Here is a 19,227-nt window from a genome sequence, read left to right on the forward strand (position 1 = left end):
GCTGTCATACGAAGTGCAGCGGAAAGGTAATGAGACTGACAACACAGCGAGCGATCTGGCAAAGCAGTGTTAGTTTAGACTGAAGAACCAAAGAAACTGGTACGCCTGCCAAATATCGTGTAGGGTCCCCGCGAGCACACGTAAGTGACCAACACATGACGTGGACTCTACTAATGTCTGAAATACTGCTGGAGGGAACTGACCCCACGAATCCTGCAGTGCTGTCCATAAATCTGTAAGAGTACGAGGGGGTGGAGAACTCTTTTGAACAGCATGTTGCAAGGCATTCCAGATATGCTCAATAATGTTCATGTCCGGGGAGTTTGGTGACCAGCGGAAGTGTTTAAACTCAGAAGAGTGTTACTGGAGCTACTCTGTAGCAATACTGGACGTGTGGGGTGTCCCATTGCTGGTGGTGGTGGTGGTGGTGGTGGTGGTGGTGGTGGTAAGTGCCTCTGGCACCATATTGCTGAGGTCACGGATCCCTAAGCTTACACACTACTTAATCTAACTTAAACTAACTTACGCTAAGGACAACACACACGCCCATGCCCGAAGGAGGACTCGAACCTCCAACGGGGGGAGCGGCGCGAACCGTGGCTGGGCCCCTAGACCGCGCGGCTACCCCGTGCGGCGGTGTCCTATTGTTCTGAAGGAATTGCCCAAGTCCATCGGAATGTACAATGGACATGAATGGATGCAAGTGATCAGACAGGATGCTTACGTGCCTTTCACCTGTCATAGGCGAATACCGGTATTTAGAACAACATCTGTGGTATCACCGCCAGACACCACACTTGTTAGGTTGTAGCCTTTAAATCGTCCGCGGTCCGTTAGTATACGACGGACCCGCGTGTCGCCACTATCAGTGATTGCAGACCGAGCGCCGCCACACGGCAGGTCTAGAGGCACTTCCTAGCACTCGCCCCAGTTGTACAGCCGACTTTGCTAGCGATGGTTCACTGACAACTTACGCTCTCATTTGCCGAGACGATAGTTAGCATAGCCTTCAGCTACGTCATTTGCTATGACCTAGCAAGGCGCCATTACCAGTTACTATTGATGCTGTAAAACATGTACCGTCAAGAGCGATGTTCACCAATTATGGATTAAAGTTAAGTATTCCAGAAGATACGTACGTTTTTTGCTAGTCTCAATTCCTTGTCCTGTTCCAGACCTCACGCCAGCCTGCGTGAGTTTAAACATGTGCCTTTCGGCTTCCTCATAGTGGGTTGGCTGTCTTGCCAATCCACAACAACATCAACCCATTAAGTTTTGCATTAAGTGTGAGGAACCCTCGAGTGTGACCTTTGAAAAGTTGAACCAGGCTTATGGCGAACATTCCTTATCGACAGCACAAGATTTCCGCTGGTTTAAATCACTTTTGGAATGCCAGGATCACGTTGACGATGATCCTCGCCCGGGTAGACTGTGGACATCTAAAACCGACGAAAACATCGAGCACGTGCCTGCTCTTGTGAGGTCAGACCAAAGTTTAACAATAAAGATGATGGATGACCTGTTATGGTATCTTTAAAATTAGTTGCGACTTCTGACAGTTCAGTACGGAGAGAGTGGACGGATGACTAGTAAACATCGTGAGCTGAGCGAGTCAGCAGGTGACTATAGTTCCAGGTCTACCTGGCATGAAATGCAAGTCACGCAAGGCGGCCAATCTGCCATCTTTCTCGAACTATTTTAAAGAAACTACTCACTAATGAACTCTGGTTCTCGCACATCTTATAGCTTATTCGTCAGCTTCATGATGAACTGCCTGTCATTCCGTTAATGGTCATAGTTATTGTGATATTTCGATATTCGCTAAACTACTGCTAGAAATTCTTGAAGTTTGTCGTGGAAAATAGGGGCCGCTATGGATTTGTGTTTGGTGCGTCTTAGGTCATATGCTGCTGCGTATAAAATGTAGGTAACATATTGAATTATTCTGTAAACTGGAGAGGTATCGCTATCTGTCTCCAGTCCCGAGAAAATGGAATGTATGTAAACCGCTCCATCTCAAACTCACGAGCCAGAGAAAAAGCCATAAATCCCTCATATATCATAATTGGTTCGAGATACAGAAAGAAAATGTTGGCTACTGATAGCACACAACAAAAAAATGGTTCAAATGGCTCTGAGCACTATGAGACTTAACATCTATGGTCATCAGTCCCCTAGAACTTAGAATTACTTAAACCTAACTAAGCTAAGGACATCACACAACACCCAGTCATCACGAGGCAAAGAAAATCCCTGACCCCGCCGGGAATCGAACCCGGGCGTGGGAAGCGAGAACGCTACCGCACGACCACAGCTGCGGACAAGCACACAACGCGGAGAGTATTTTGTCATATGATGAATATGCGAAACTTCCATATCCACCGTGATATTCAAGTAACTACAAATTATTTTGGTAAAGTAATGTCATTTTTAAAGGCCATCGATTACTGGTGAAATGAGAACTGCTGAGGGTTTTGAAACAATATAATTGAAGTGACACGTTTAATTTAATTCTGAAAATAGTCTTTTTCTATGAACTGTTGATCTCCTTGCCTTCAGTTGCTAGTACAATACTATAGTGATTCAGGCATTTTTCGCAGTTTCAACTGCATTAGAATATTAGTGAGATGTATATTTGTAAACGCTGCTGCGTTCTGGCGAAAAAAGCAGGTTTTAACACGGCAACAAGAGAAATTTCGTATTACTACATAGCTCTTCATTAATCCATGTCTCTTCAACTGTCTTCTTGGTATGGCTGACAACTCGAGGCCTGCCCTGTGGTTTAACATTTGGAATGGTTTCTACTGTCAACATGTCAACCTCATTGGGCGTACACTTCATGCTGTTTCTTCTCATATTAGTTTTCACCTAGGACAATAGGTTCTCAGCCGGATTTAAATGATCGAGATACGGAGGAAACCTGATTTAAAGCCGGCCGGGGTGGCCGAGCGATTCTAGTCGCTACAGTCTGGAACCGCGCGACCGCTACGGTCGCAGGTTCGAATCCTGCCTCGGGCATGGATGTGAGTGATGTCCTTAGGTTAGTTAGATTTAAGTAGTTCTAAGTTCTAGGGGACTGATGACCACAGCAGTTAAGTCCCATAGTGCTCAGAGCCATTTGAACCATTTTTGAACGTGGACGCATCTAATGCGAGACACGACATGGTACTGTTTATTCACGGCATGGCAACAGAGGTACTTTACCAACCGTACTGCCGGCTCACCATTGGTTTTACTTCGGCAACGGTGTCGCGTCCCCTCTGGTGAGTCAAAAGTTACAGTCGTGTTGTCACAGGTGATGAATCATGAACTTTTTTGGGCGATCCTGAGAGAAAGCAGGAAAGTGAGGAGCGGCACACTGAGACATCCCGTCGACCGGGAAAAGCGCGAATGAACGGATCAAAAATAATAAGAAGCTGGTTTGCTTTTTTAACAGCAGTGGTACAGTGCATGAAGAATTTGTTTCTCCGGGACAAACTGTCAACCAAGTGTTTTACAAAGACGACCTTGAAAGTCTCAGGAAAAGGGCGAATCGAGTGATGTCTGACATTGCAGACAAGTGGATGCTGCAACATGACAACGTCCCATATCACGACGGCCACTTCCATCACGGAATTTCTTACCTCAAAAGGCATTCCTCTTGTTCCACAGCCCCCCTATTCACCTGTTCTAAGTCCTTACGACTTTTTTCTTTTCCCGAAGTTGCAAAATGTCTAAAAAGTCTTTATTTTGGGACTCTGGAGAACGTTCAAAAGAATGTGACCGACGTATGAAAGGTCCTATCAGTTGAAGCCTTTAAGCGCTGCAACCAAGACTGGGAAAACGACTGCCGAAGGGAACTACTCTGAAGGGGACAATATTGTTGTCTGAAAAAAAAATGGTAGATTAAAGAAAATCAGTCTCATAATTTTTCTCACACACCTCTTAGTCTACTCATTAAGAGTATCTTACATCAAAAGTTTAACTCAATGAGGTAAGTATTACGCACGTAACTGTGTGTTTGTCTCTGACAGCGCCCAAATGTCCGGAATTTATTGGTTCAAATGCGTTTGAAGCTCACTTTTGTACGTTTGTCTCGAATAACTCGAAAATCGTGGCCTCCACAGAAAACGCATCCCAGTACAAAATTTAACTAAATTAAATTTCTTAGAAACAAATCCTGTTCGTTTCTTCTGTGGGACTAACAGTTTGCGCGAAGCGAGGGAGAGAATATGAAAATCTCGCTCATGGTTTTTGAAGGCCACATATAACATTGCGGACTGCATAAAACGACATCAGTAGGGGCAACTGAATCACACTGTCTGTTGAAATTAAATGTACGTGCACCTCTGTCTACCACCGTATGCCGAGAAACTTCATGTCGATACGTCGACGGTTCACGAAATAAATTGTTCGCATATTTTAAGAGATTCCACCTGTATTTTAGCTGAAGGTGCGGTGCTCCAGTAGTACCACATACGCTGACAGCCGTCGAAATATTCGCACAGAGTTTTATAGAATGACGTGGAATGTCAACGAGAAGAATTTATGGAAAGTCAAGCGGGCTGCAGAAGCCTACGAAGTTACAAACGACGTAATAAAAAGACTAAACCGAGCTTTCCAATAGCCGAGAAGAGGACACGCTACGTATGAGCGGCATACCGGCGGCAGCCATTAAACCCCACGTGGAAGGACGCACTGCTACATGGCAGGAACACACAACGCAGCCGTTCGGACAGATGGAATCCGACGGGTGCCAGCTAAGCCGGCCCAAATTACTGTAGCGCCGGGAAAACACACGCCGCGATACATTTGCGATAAAGCCATTTTTTTCCTTGCGATGGACAACAAACAAACAGAACGGTCAAAACACAAAACGAGGAGGAAGATGCGGCGAAAAATTTCATCGCGATACGGATAGGCATCGGACGATTCGAATAATGCGGGCGAGCGAGCGGCGTAATCGCTTTTTGCGGCAGCACTAATAACACTGGCGTCGACGGCGGCGTTATTAGTGTAATGCCGGGCTTAGCCGGACCGCCTAATTCCGGCTGGCGCCCCCGCACGCTTAATAATGCACCGCGGAGAGTGGGGGTGGCGAGGGAGGAGGCAGAGTAGATTTGGGTGTCTGGCGTCGGAAACAGGCAGATCCGTCGCGTCTGAATGCAGGACTGTAGAAGGCGTTCCTCTAGTACTGGACATGCCGTAGAAATCATCAGCTCAGAATCTCGCTGCACTATAAATGGTCGTCTTTGTAGCCAGTCACATCACAGAAGATCCGACAATGGTACCCTGGAAACGCGAATCGCTGAAAATGCCAAATGTTCAAATGGTTCAAATGGCTCTGAGCACTATGGGGCTTAACATCTGAGGTCATCAGTCCCCTAGACTTCGAACTACTGATGATGATGAGCGTTTGGCGTCATTGGCCGGGAGGCCCCTCGCGGGGCAGGTCCGGCCGCCTTGGCGCAGGTCTTATTACATTCGGCGCCACATTGGGCGACCTGCACGCCGGATGGGGATGAAATGATGATGAACACAACACAACACCCAGTCCCTGAGCGGAGAAAATCTCCGACCCAGCCGGGAATTGAACCCGGGCCCGGAGGACGGCAATCCGTCACGCTGACCACTCAGCTACTGGGGCGGACTTCGAACTACTTAAACCTAACTAACCCAAGGACATCACACACATCCATGCCCGAGGCAGGATTCGAACCTGCGACCGTAGTAACTGCGCGATTCCGGACTGAAGCGCGTAGAACCGCTCGGCCACAGCGGCCGGCGCACCGAAGGCCAAATGAAGCATATCGTTCTGAGTTTGTGCAAGGTCATTCGTAACCCGAAGGTGGGTCTCCGATGTTTTGGATGTGTTATAATGAACTGGGTTCGCGCTCTGAGGTGACAACAAACATGAACCAACCGGTCTACTTAAACGTTCTGAATGATCAAGTGTTGCGTTCCACTCAACATTTGCGTGATTAGCATGCTACTGTTATCCCTGTTTTTCAAGACGACAGCGGGCTGGAAGAAAGAGCGACTGATTTTCTGAACAGTCCCCCATCCTATTACACCTTGACTGGCTTACAGTATTACCTGACTTGAGCACCATAAAAAAGCCGTGGAACATATCGGAACAGCGTGTAAATCGCCGACATCAGTATCCCTGCAATTCGGGGAATTTTTGGCCTTCGGTGCACTGATCGACTTGCGTCATATGTGAATATAGACAAAGAAAGTGATTCGTTAGACCGCATTACGTTCTGCCAGTCACTTACTGTCCATGTTCGATGATTTCTAGCCGACAGTAGATGCCCATCTTGCCTCTTGCGAGGTGACCAGCTCCACATGTTCATTGGGTACAATTCCCATCGCAGTGTTCTCTCGCTAACAGCTTGGGCTTGAGCCTCATTCTCTGCCTATGGCAGTTCCTGTGGGGTTTGGAAGCGATTTTGGTTCACAAGCCGTGAAACGCGTCTGTGGTCCTCTGTCAGAATCACTTTCCGATCGCAGTTCTGACGTCTTGGCCACGTTTCTTACACCACTGCTTGTAGACTCATTGCATGGTCCACAGCGAAACAGCAACAAATTAAGATACGGCCATGAGCACGGGGAAACATAATTCCCCTTTTCGCCACGCTGTCACGTCCTCACTTTTGTAAACCCTTGTCGCAAGTTTTGTAAAGGCCTCTCGCTACTGTTGTGAGAGGCCGGGTTTGAGAGTTCGTGAAACGGCTTCTGGTGCAGTACACCGGTAAGACAGTTTCTCCCTGCCACTATTACACAGCTAGGTCCCAGGGTCAGGTATCAGGGTAGGAGAACGAAGGTTCTACAGCACCCCAACAAATTAGTAACAAAGGAACACAAATCAATTAAAAGGTTTGCCGCGCGGGATTAACCGAGCGGTCTAGTTGCTGCAGTCATGGACTGTGCGGCTGGTCCCGGCGGAGGTTCGAGTCCTCACTCGGGCATCGGTGTGTGTGTTTGTCCTTAGGATAATTTAGGTTAAATAGTGTCTAAGCTTAGGTACTGATGACCTTAGCAGTTAAATCCCGTAAGATTTCACACGCATTTGAACATTTTTTAAATTAAAAGGTTTACTTTTCTTTGTGACTTGTTGAGTAGTGAAATGGTTCAAATGGCTCTGAGAAGTATGGGACTCAACATCTGTGGTCATCAGTCCCCAAGAACTTAGAACTACTCAAACCTAACGAACCTAAGGACATCACGCACATCCATGCCCGAGACAGGATTGGAACCCGCGACCGTAGTGAATAGTGACGTCTGCAACACTGCTTGCAATATAACACAAAAAAGGCCCTCAGCGGCTAAGTGCAAATAATCGTACGTAGACTTCACAGTACATAGGAAATGCAATTTTACGACAGCTCTCTGTTCACTTCTAAGAGTTCACTAAACGACGTACCCTGTCTAAGTCAGCCCTGGGCGATGATATGTAACCAAATGGGCGAGAGCTGCTCTTCTACCTTCCGAGCAGGCTTCTGTCCGGTCGCTGGCGGATTGAAGTCGCTCGGCAACTGGCCGAGTCGAGTCCTCAACACCGTCCGTGGCGCTGGTGAAACTCGCACAAGTGGCGAGTCTCTATGACACTGGCACCAGCTCGCATCTTTGTGCCTGTGATGCTTTTGCCCTGGCTGTGACTTGTTCGGATGACGCAGCACTTACATTTACCCATATTTACGTACAGTGTCCACTTGAAACATAAATGACTCACCGATCGCTGCTGCCTTATCTCACGTAAAGGCTTAACGAGTCGTCTGTGACTGCTCACTGGCGTGAGTAATTTTTTGTCTGGGGAGTTGATGACCTCGCCGTATACCTCAACAACTCAGAAGACGAATTACCGCCCGACGCTCCGCTTTGTCAATGACCTGTGCTATTTACACTACTGGCCATTAAAATTGCTACACCAAGAAGAAATGCAGATGATAAACGGGTATTCATTGGACAAATATATTATACTAGAACTGACATATGATTACACTTTCAAGCAATTTGGGTGCATAGATCCTGAGAAACAAGTACCCAGAACAACCACCTCTGGCCGTAATGACGGCCTTGATACGCCTGGGCATTGAGTCAAACAGAGTTTGGATGGCGTGTACAAGTACGGCTGCCTATGCAGTTTCAACACGATACCACAGTTCATCAAGAGTAGTGACTGGCGTATTGTGAAGAACCAGTTGCTCGGCCACCATTGACCAGACGTTTTCAATTGGTGCGAGATCTGTAGAATGTGCTGGCCAGGGCAGCAGTCGAACATTTTCTGTATCCAGAAAGGCCCATACAGGACCTGCAACATGAGATCGGGTATTATCCTGCTGAAATGTAGGGTTTCGCAGGAAGCGAATGAAGGGTAGAGCCACGGGTCGTAACACATCTGAAATGTCCACTGTTCAAAGTGCCGTCAATGCGAACAAGAGGTGACCGAGATGAGTAACCAATGGCACCCCATACCATCACGCCGGATGATAAGGCAGTATGGCGATGACGAATACACGCTTCCAATGTGCGTTCATCGCGATGTCAGCAAACACGGATGCGACCATCATGATGTTGTAAACAGAACCTGGATTCATCCGAAAAACTGACGTTTTGCCATTCGTGCACCCAGGGTCGTCGTTGAGTACACCATCGCAGGTGCTCCTGTCTGCGACGCAGCCATGGTCTCCAAGCTGATAGTCCATGCTGCTGCAAACGTCGTCGAAATGTTCGTGCCGATGGTTGTTGTCTTGCAAACGTCCCCATCTGTTGACTCAGGGATCGAGACGTGTCTGCACGATCCGTTACAGCCATGTGGATAAGATGCCTGTCATCTCGACTGCTAGTGATACGAGGACGTTGTGATCAAGCACGGCGTTCCGTATTACCCTCCTCAACCCACCGATTCCATATTCTGCTAACAGTAATTAGATCTCGACTAACGCGAGCAGCAATGTCGCGATAGGCTACCATCCGACCTTTATCAAAGTCGGAAACGTGATGGTACGCATTTCTCCACCTTACACGAGGCATCACAACAACGTTTCACCAAGCAACGCCGGTCAAGTGCTGTTTGTATGTGAGAAATCGGATGGAAACTTTCGTAATATCAGCATGTTGTAGGTGTCGACACCGGCGCCAAACTTGTGTGAATGCTCTGAAAAGCTAATCATTTGCATATCACAGCATCTTCTTCGTGTCGGTTAAATTTCGCGTCTGTAGCACGTCGTCTTCTTCATGGTGTAGCAATTTTAATGCCCAGTAGTGTATTATGACCCCTCTAGCTTTGTGTCACGCGTGTTTTCAATGTGTAGGACTGTAGACACGTATCAGCAGACAAACAATACATTTAAAACTTTATGACTACTTTACGTACAGCCCCTATCACGGAGCGGTTCGCGATTCTCGGCCGCCATTGCGGCACTGCATACCTGGAGGACCTTCACAGCCACGACGGTTCCTCTGGAAGTCACTAAAACATCCGCCAGCGACGGCGACTTACTCCGCTCTGTGCGCGGGCCAAGAGCATGTCGTGACGCCGACCAACCGGCGCTGGAAGCGCTCTGTGCGTGAGCCGCCGCGTTAAATCGGGACAAAGCAATCAGGCTGCTCGGAGTGTCAGCCGAGTGGACGGGGCGTTTGTTTCCCCCGCTCACTAAAAGCCATCCGTTTGCCGCGACCTGAAGCGCCCGGCACGAGTTTCAAAGCGAACGGCGGCACTTTCGCAATGGGCCTCCCGCACGTGGAGCTCTTGCGACGGCGTCGTGCTTGGCCGCGGGGGAAACGCAAATATTATGCTGAAACGGTTTCTCCTCTGCACGAGAAAGAGTGGGACGTGGCGTGGCTGTCGTCGCAGCCAGAGCTGTAGTGATTCACTATTCCGAACATCTGCCTGTGAGTCATTGTCTCTACTCATTTCCAGTATTTACCAAAGTAGCGTCACATGCAATAGCTGTTTATTCTACACTACCGTGATCACTTTGAATTTGTGTGCGTCTGCACATGCGCGCTTGTGTGTGTGTGTGTGTGTGTGTGTGTGTGTGTGTGTGTGTGTTCGGATTTATGGCACTCAACAGAGTTATTACAGCCCTACCAACAGCCCTACCAAAAATAACAGCCTTTTTGTGATGGAGAAGCTGTTTGCCTTTGGCACCACGCCGGCCGGGGTGGCCGTGCGGTTCTAGGCGCTACAGTCTGGAGCCGAGCGACCGCTACGGTCGCAGTAGGTTCGAATCCTGCCTCGGGCATGGATGTGTGTGATGTCCTTAGGTTAGTTAGGTTTAATTAGTTCTAAGTTATAAGCCACTGATGACCTCAGAAGTTAAGTCGCATAGTGCTCAGAGCCATTTGAACCATTTGAACCTTTGGCACCTCAAAGCCAGTTGCAAAACATCTTCCACATTTCCGGTTGCTATTGTACTATCAACGGCTGCAAGAGAACAAGATGTACAGGGACACGCTGCAGCATAATATCAATGTATATCTTGAGCCAAAGCATTACACTCAACTCACACAGGAAGACCCAATTCAGCCTGTTGGGGTTCAGGGAAGGTGTCAAAAATCTAATGGCTCTGAGCACTATGGGACTTAACATCTGAGGTCATCAATCCCCTAGAACTTAGAACTACTTAAACCTAAGCAACCTAAGGACATCACACACATCCATGCCCGAGGCAGCATTCGAACCTGCGACCGTAGCGGTCGCGCAGTTCCAGACTGAAGCGCCTAGAACCGCTCGGCCACAACGGCCGGCGGAAGGTATCGCAGTAAGGAAAGTTTACAAGGTGGCCAGAAACAGTCTGAAATCTTTTAAGGGTGTTGCAGAACGAAGCGCCTAGAACCGCTCGGCCACAACGGCCGGCGGAGGTATCGCAGTAAGGAAAGTTTACAAGGTGGCCAGAAACAGTCTGAAATCTTTTAAGGGTGTTGCAGAGTACGTAATGCTGAGAAATAACTATTGAGGAAGAAATTCGATATGTTGTGCCATTTCCGAGTTAATTAGCATTGAAGTTACCCAAACAGGCCATTGCGAGTGCAAATTCAAGTGGCCTGCCGGAGGAAATATCGCCGAACGTGTCCTTCATTTGGTTTCCTAAAGCCGAATAAGAGAGCGATATATAAAAGTGGAGGCGGGACGGTCGTAATCACCGAAGCCGAGCCAAAGACTGAGCAAATTCGTGCGCTATCATCTATGCTATGAGACCAACTGACATTAATTGTATCTGGCGTGCCGCTTGAATTTGCGCTCGCAACGGCCAGTTCGGCTGACTTTAATGCTGACTAACTCTGAAAAATCCCAGCGTATCGAATATATCGAATTTTTCCTTAACATTTATTTCTCAGCGCAACGAATCCTGCAACAAACTTACAAGATTTTCTGACTGTTTCTGACCACTCTGAGTAGTAGCAGATGTGGATCCATCGTCTTCGTTACGTCAAAAAACCGCGTGCTTTGCATATTTGCGCACAGATATGGATAAAAAAATCACGTGCCACGTATTTTTGGGCATCCCACGGTCGCGAACGGTCATCACCTTGTAAAGTTTGCTAGAAATCGTGCTATATATCTGTATGGTGCGAAAAGTGGCAACTTACCCTGAATAAAGAAAAGTGTGAAGTTATTCACATGAGTACTAAAAGAAAACAGTTAAATTTCGATTACGCGATAAGTCACACAAATCCGAAGGCTGTAAATTCAGATAAATACTTAGGGATTACAATTACAAATAACCTATATTGGAACGATCACATAGGTAATGTTGTGGGTAGAGCAAACCAAAGACTGCGATTCATTGGCAGAACATTAGAAGGTGCAACAGGTCTACTAAAGAGACTGCTTACACCACGCTTGTCCGCACAATTCTGCAGTATTGCTGTGCGGTGTGGGATCCGCATCAGGTGGGACTGACGGATGACATCGAAAAAGTACAAAGAAGGGCAGCTCGTTTTGTATTGTCGCGAAATAGGGGAGATAGTGTCACAGACATAATACGTGAATTGGAGTGGCAATCATTAAAACAAAGGCGTTTTATGTTGCGACTGGATCTTCTCATTACATTTCAACCACCAGTTTTCACCTCTGATCGCGAAAACATTTTGTTGGCACCCATCTATACACGGGGAAATGATCATCACGATAAAATAATATAAATCAGGGCTCGCACAGGAAAATTTAAGTGCTCGTTTTTTCCGCGTGCCGTTCGAGAGTGGAACGGTAAGGAGACAGCTTGAAGGTGGTTCATTGAACCCTTTGCCAGGCACTTTAAGGTGCATAGCAGAGTAATCACGTAGATGTAGATGTATAAACACTTGTTCAAAAATGTTCAAATGGCTCTAAGCACTATGGGACTTAACATCTGAGGTCATCAGTCCCCTAGACTTAGAGCTACTTAAACCTAACCTAAGGACATCACACACATCCATGCACGAGGCAGGATTCGAACCTGCGACCGTAGCAGCAGCGCGGTTCCGGACTGAAGTATACACTTGTGAACAAGTGTATACAGTGCGTTATGTATGTAAACATTACAAGATGATGACCGTTGGCGACCGCGGTATGCCCAAAAATACGTGGATTTGATTTTTTATCCATATGTGTTACTGTAGATGCACTTGAAAATGTACAGTGCCCGAAATTAGTACTGTGAATAAAATAATTTAGAATATAAGCCTTCTTTAAATGTATTAAGGCAGCGACGCAAACATAGAAAAAATTGATTTATTTTGTATTCAAATACTTTTATTTGTTTCTTGTGAACTCAGGTGTCAATGTCTTTTTATTTCGGTTTAATGTGAAGACCGTGAGCGACGCTCCGTTCCGAAGTTGCGGCAGCCAAAGATACCGAGCCGGCCGCCAGCAAGCGGCAGCCGGCGAGAGCGTCCCGCTGTTCGGTGTTGCAGATCTCGGGCTCTACTGCGCTCATTAAAATTAATTTGTAATAAAAGAATAATTTAAAGATCACCTGTTAGCATGAGTGACATAAAAGTTGATATCTTAGATGCTGCGAAAGAACTCAAGGCAAGTCTTCCAGTCCATACAGCATACCAATCAGGTTCCTTTCAGAGTATGCAGACACAATAGCGCCTTTCTTAGCAATCATATACAACCGCTCACTTGACGGAAGGTCTGTTCCCAAAGACTGGAAAGTAGCACAGATCACACCAATATTCAAGAAAGGAAATAGGAGTAACCTAGTGAATTACAGACGCATATCACTGACCTCAATTTGCAGTAGGATTTTGGAGCATATACTGTACTCGAACGTTATGAATCACCTTGAAGAAAATGACTTATTGATACATAACCAACAGGGATTCAGAAAATATCGTTCTTGTGCAATACATCTGGCTCTTTATTTCCATGAAGTAATGAGTGCTGTCGAAAAGGGGTATCAGATCGATTCCATATTCCTAGATTTCTGGAAGGCTCTTGATACCGTTCTTCACATGCAACTATTAATCAAATTGCGTGCATATGGAGTATCATCTGAATTGTGTGACTGTATTCGTGATTTCCTCTCAGAGAGGTCACAGTTCGTAGCAATACACGGTAAATCATCGAGCAGAACAGAAGGGATATCTGGCGTTCCGCAAGGTAGTGTCATAGGCCCTCTGCTGTTCCTGATTTACGTAAATGATCTAGGTGATAATCTAAGCATCCCCCTCAGACTGTTAGCAGGTGACTCTGTAATTTACCGTCTAGTAAAATCATCAGACGATCAATTCCAATTACAAAATGATCTAGAGAGAATTTCTGTATGGTGCGAAAAGTGGCAATTGGCACTAAACCAAGAAAAGCGCGAGGTCATCCACATGGGTACTAAAAGAAATCCGATAAATCTTGGGCACACGATAAATCGCACAAATCTAAGGGCTGTCAATTCGACTAAATACCTAGGAATTACAATTACGAGCAGCTTAAATTGGAAATACCACATAGATAATATTGTGGGGAAGGCGAAACAAAGACTGCGCTTTGTTGGCAGAACACTTAGAAGATGCGACAAACCCACTAAAAAGACAGCCTACCTCACATTTGTCCGTCCTCTGCTGGAATATTGCTGCGAGGTGTGGGATCCTTACCAGGTAGGATTGACGGAGGACATCGAAAAAGTGCATAGATTCCATATAGGGGTGAGGGTGTCACTGATATGATACGCGAGTTGGGGTGGCAGTCACTGAAACAAAGGCGGTCTTCTTTGCGGCGAGATCTATTTAAGAAATTTCAATCACCAACTTTCTCTTCAGAATGAGAGAATATTTTGTTGACACCCACCTACGTGTCGAGAAATGAGCATCATAATAAAATAAGAGAAATCAGAGCTCTAACGTAAAGATTTAGGTGTTCCTTTTTCACAGGCGCCATTCGAGAGTGGAATGGTAGAGAAGTAGTATAAAAATGGTTCGATGAACCCTCTGCCAGGCACTTACGAGTGAATTGCAGAGTAACCATGTAGATGTAGATGTAGATGTATCATCATTTTGTAGTTGAAACTCTTCTCTTGTCCGCGTTTGCTCCCTAATGCTTCCCAATGCTCCCAATGCTCTTATACTGTACGCGTCGTTTATGAAGGGAGTCACCACATCTAAGGTGGTGAAGTAAGGGATGAAAAGTTTTACGAAAGTATGTCGCTATTAAGGCAATTTCGAAGTTAGATCTCCGAAAATTGGTATTCTGTTTATCGATTAAAAATAAAGATATTCGTGTTTCACCGTTTTGGGAAACTCAAGCACTTAGAGGAGGAAATAGTGGCCGTAAAATTTTATATATATATATATATATATATATATATATATATATATATATATATATATAGCTATTAAGCCAATTTTCAAGCTAGAGCTACGAAAATTGGTGTTTGGTTTCTCATTCAGAAATGAAGAAATACGTCTTACAGCATTTTTGGAAATTCAGAAACGAAAGGAGTAAAAAACGGGTGAAAGATTTTTTAAAAATAAATCATTATTAAAATATTACTAAAGCATTTTGAAAGTTACTTGTATGAAAATAGGTATTATATTTCTCGATTAGAAATAAAAGAATACGTTTCACTATTTTTGGAAATTCAACCCCTTAGGGGGTAAAATACGAGATGAATTTGTTTTTAAAATATGTCATTATGAATGCAATTTTGAAGCTAAACCTAAGGAAATATATAATGGCTTATTGGTTAGAAAGAAAAAAATATGGATTTCAGTGTTATTGGAAAATCGACCAATTAGAGGTTGAAATAAGGGACGAAAGTTTTTATGGAAATATTTCATTATTTTTTCATTTTTTCATTTTTGAAGCTGAACCTCTGATAATTTGTAATTAGATTCTCGATTCAAAAGTACACGTCTCACTGTTTCTGGAGATTCAATCCCCTAAGGAATGAAATAGGAGGTGAAAAGATTTATGAAAATATTTCATAGTGAAAACGTTTTTTAAAGCTACATCTATAAAAACTGGTATTTGCCTTTTCGGTTAGAAATGTAAGCATACGTGTTTCACTATTTTTCGAGATTCAATCCCTAAGGATAGAAACTTGAAGTTTGGAGATGGTTTGGACCTTATACTATAGGTATCTTTTAAGAAGGGACAGTTCGAAATTCCATTCGTAAGAGGTTGAAATAGGGGATGAACTGGTTTTTAACATATGTCGCTATTAAGGCAAATTTGAAGGTAACACTACGAATATCGGTATTTAGTTTCTCAGTCATAAATAAAAAAGTACGTGTTTCAGCATTTTTGGGAATTCAGCCACTAAGGGAGTAAAATAGTAACTGAAAGTCTTTTTTTAAATAAATCATTATTAAAGGTCTACCAAAGCATTTTTAATCTATCTCTATGAAAATTAATATTTGACGTCTCGGTTGGAAATAAAAAAATACGTGTCACTTTTTTTCGAAATTCAAGCCCTAAGGAGGTGAAACAGGGGGCGAATATTTTTAAGAAAATACTTCGTTATATTAAAACGCTTTCAATGCTAAATCTATGAAAACTAATATTTGACTCTTAGGTGACATAAACAGAAATATGGCTTCGTGGATGAAAGTTTTTGTGAAAATATCAGCACAAGAATTCAAAAGACAGGACTAACAAATTCTCCGACTCTAGCTACAGGAATCGCTTTTAGTCAGATGTACAATCAGAAAGACCATGTTTCTATGGCCTTAGTTATGATGAAAACTTTAGGTGTTGCAGTTTATGAACAACATAAAAGTTTGATTAACGAAAAAAAATATCTGTGGAGACCAGAGAGCATACGTAAGTGAAGCAGCGAGCGCTAAGCTCGTATGTAGCAAGGAAATTTGGTTTTCCCTTGAGCAAACACAATCTTTCTTGTTTTATCATTAAAACAAGTTTCGGGGAAGTTTCTCCATTTACAGTGGGTTTATTTATTCTCTGTTCATTCTTTACATCTGCCGATGTAGCAGAGAAAAAGTGGAATGGATCAGTGTGTTAGCTATAAGAAAGCAAAGTAAATGGAACGTACACTGAAGCGCCAAAGACTCTGGTATAGGCATGCGTATTCAAATACAGAGATATGTAAACAGGCAGTATACGGCGCTTATACTCGAATAACACAAAAAATGTCTGGCATATTTGTTAGATCGGTTACTGCTGCTACGATGGCAGGTTAACAAGATTTAAGTGATTTTGAACATGGTGTTATAGCCGGCCCACGAGCGATGAGCCACAGCATCTCCGAGGTAGCGATGAAGCGGGGATTTTCCCGTACGACCATTTCATAAGTGTACCGTGAATATCAGGAATCCAGTAAAACATCAAGTCGCCCGACATCGCTGCGGCCGGAAAAAAATGCCGGCCGGAGTGGCCGGGCTGTTCTAGGCGCTTGAGTCTGGGGAACCGGGCTACCGCTACGGTCGCAGGTTCGAATCCTGCCTCGGGCATGGATGTGTGTGATGTCCTTAGGTCAGTTAGGTTTAATTAGTTCTAAGTTCTAGGCGACTGATGACCTCAGAAGTAAAGTCGCGTAGTGCTCAGAGCCATTTGAACCATTTTTGGAAGAAGGTCCTGCAAGAACTGGACCAACAATAAAGAGAATCGTTAAATGTGACAGAAGTGCGACCCTCCCACAAATTGCTGCAGATTTTTATGCTGGGCCATCAACAAGTGTCAGCGTGCGAACTATTCAACGAAACACCATCGATATAGGCTCTGGAGCCGAAGACCCACTCGTGTACCCTTGATGACTACACGACACAAAGGTTTTTGCGTCACCTTGGCCCGTCCGCTCACCTTGGACTGCTGATGACTGGAAACATGTTGCCTGGTCAGACGAGTCTCGTTTCAAATTGTATAGAGCGGATGGACGTATACGGGTATGGAGACAACCTCATGAATCCATGGACCTTGAATGTCAGCGGGGCACTGCTCGAGCTGGTGGAGGCTCTGTAATGGTGTGGAGAGTGTGCAGTTTGAGTGGTATGGGACGTCTAGATACGACTCTGATAGGTGACACGTACGTAAGCATTCTGTCCGATCAGCTGCATTGTGCATTTCGACGAACTTGAACAATTCTAGCAGGACAATGCGACAACCCATACGTCCAGAACTGGTACAGAGTGGCTCCACGAACACTTGCGCTGGTCACCAAACTCCCCAGACATGAACATTACTGAACATACCTGGGATGCCTTGCAACGTGGCGTTCAGAAGAGATCTCACTCCCTCGTACTCTAACGGATATATGTACAGCCCTGCAGTATTTATGGTGTCAGTTCCCTCTAGCACTACTTCAGACATTAGCCGAGACCGTGCCCCGTCGTGTTGCGGCACTTCTGCGTGGTCGCGGGGGCCCTACAGACGATATTAGGCAGGTGTACCACTTTGTTTGGCTCTTCAGTGTATAAAAGAGCTGATTAAAGCAGACATCTCCCAAGATCGCTAGGTCGATCAGTGAAAAGATGATGGGAGAACTTGTCGACTAGATCGTAACGGGTTAAGAGACCTAATACTCGGACGGAAGATGATAATGTCGATGGAAGGGAGAACTTATCAGAAGTAAAACTTCCTGGCAGATTAAAACTGTGCGCCCAACCGAGACTCGAACTCGGGACCTTTGCCTTTCGCGGGCAAGTGCTCTACCATCTGAGCTACCGAAGCACGACTCACGCCCGGTACGCACAGCTTTACTTCTGCCAGTACCTCGTCTCCTACCTTCCAAACTTTACAGAAGCTCTCCTGCGAACCTTGCAGAACTAGCACTCCTGAAAGAAAGGATATTGCGGAGACATGGCTTAGCCACAGCCTGGGGGATGTTTCCAGAATGAGATTTTCACTCTGCAGCGGAGTGTGCGCTGATATGAAACTTCCTGGCAGATTAAAACTGTGTGCCCGCCCGAGACTCGAACTCGGGACCTTTGCCTTTCGCGGGCAAGTGCTCTACCATCTGAGCTACCGAAGCACGACTCACGCCCGGTACTCACAGCTTTACTTCTGCCAGGAGAGCTTCTGTAAAGTTTGGAAGGTAGGAGACGAGGTACTGGCAGAAGTAAAGCTGTGAGTACCGGGCGTGAGTCGTGCTTCGGTAGCTCAGTTGGTAGAGCGCTTGCCCGCGAAAGGCAAAGGTCCCGAGTTCGAGTCTCGGTCGGGCACACAGTTTTAATCTGCCAGGAAGTTTCATACCAGCGCACACTCCGCTGCACAGTGAAAATCTCATTCTGGAGTTATCAGAAGTAGTCTCTCAGCACTCCCTGAGTCTCCTGACTTTTCCAGTACATTCGGTCCCTCCGAATTCCAGATTTCCAGACAAGCCGCGACCCTGTATGGCGCTGGTGGTGAATAGATCGGCGGGGCGGCACGGCGTGTTAATGAGAGGCGTGGCCCGCTGCAGCAGAACAGAATTCCCTGTCGCGTCCGCCCTTATCGGAGCAGCTGCACAGAAAGCCGCACACTTTTTTAATGACGTTAGAGCCGGCGCGCTCCCCCACGGCCGCGGCGCCCCCGAGCAGAGCTTTTAATCCAGCCCGCCGCCCTCCCCTCTGCAGGCCACGGAGACGCTAATTGTTAAGGGGTGGCTGGCGGGGGAAAGCAGAATTGGTAATGTCTTGATAAGCGCCCAGGCGGGACGCGGTGCGGCGGAACTGTGGCGGACGCAGCAGCGGCCGCTGAAAGGACCGCGCAGCGGCGTGGCTGGCCCCACAAAGGACGTCTGAGGATCGTCTTAGCTGCGTTAACGAGCGGTGCGCGGCTAAGTGGCGGCTGTGATTCTTTCCCTGCTTTGCTGGTTGCCTGCC

At 45.9% G+C, this 19,227-nt stretch overlaps 1 non-coding gene across 1 annotated transcript; it reads left to right on the plus strand.

Annotated features, from left to right (window-relative positions):
- The first annotated feature begins 18,511 nt into the window (after positions 1-18,511).
- On the plus strand, positions 18,512-18,586 carry Trnas-cga (transfer RNA serine (anticodon CGA)). The gene has a single exon. It is a non-coding gene; the product is annotated as a tRNA-Ser (tRNA).
- Positions 18,587-19,227: the final 641 nt, after the last annotated feature.

Source organism: Schistocerca cancellata, chromosome 9 (genome assembly GCF_023864275.1).
Source record: "Schistocerca cancellata isolate TAMUIC-IGC-003103 chromosome 9, iqSchCanc2.1, whole genome shotgun sequence".
NCBI classification, from domain to species: Eukaryota; Metazoa; Arthropoda; class Insecta; order Orthoptera; family Acrididae; genus Schistocerca; species Schistocerca cancellata.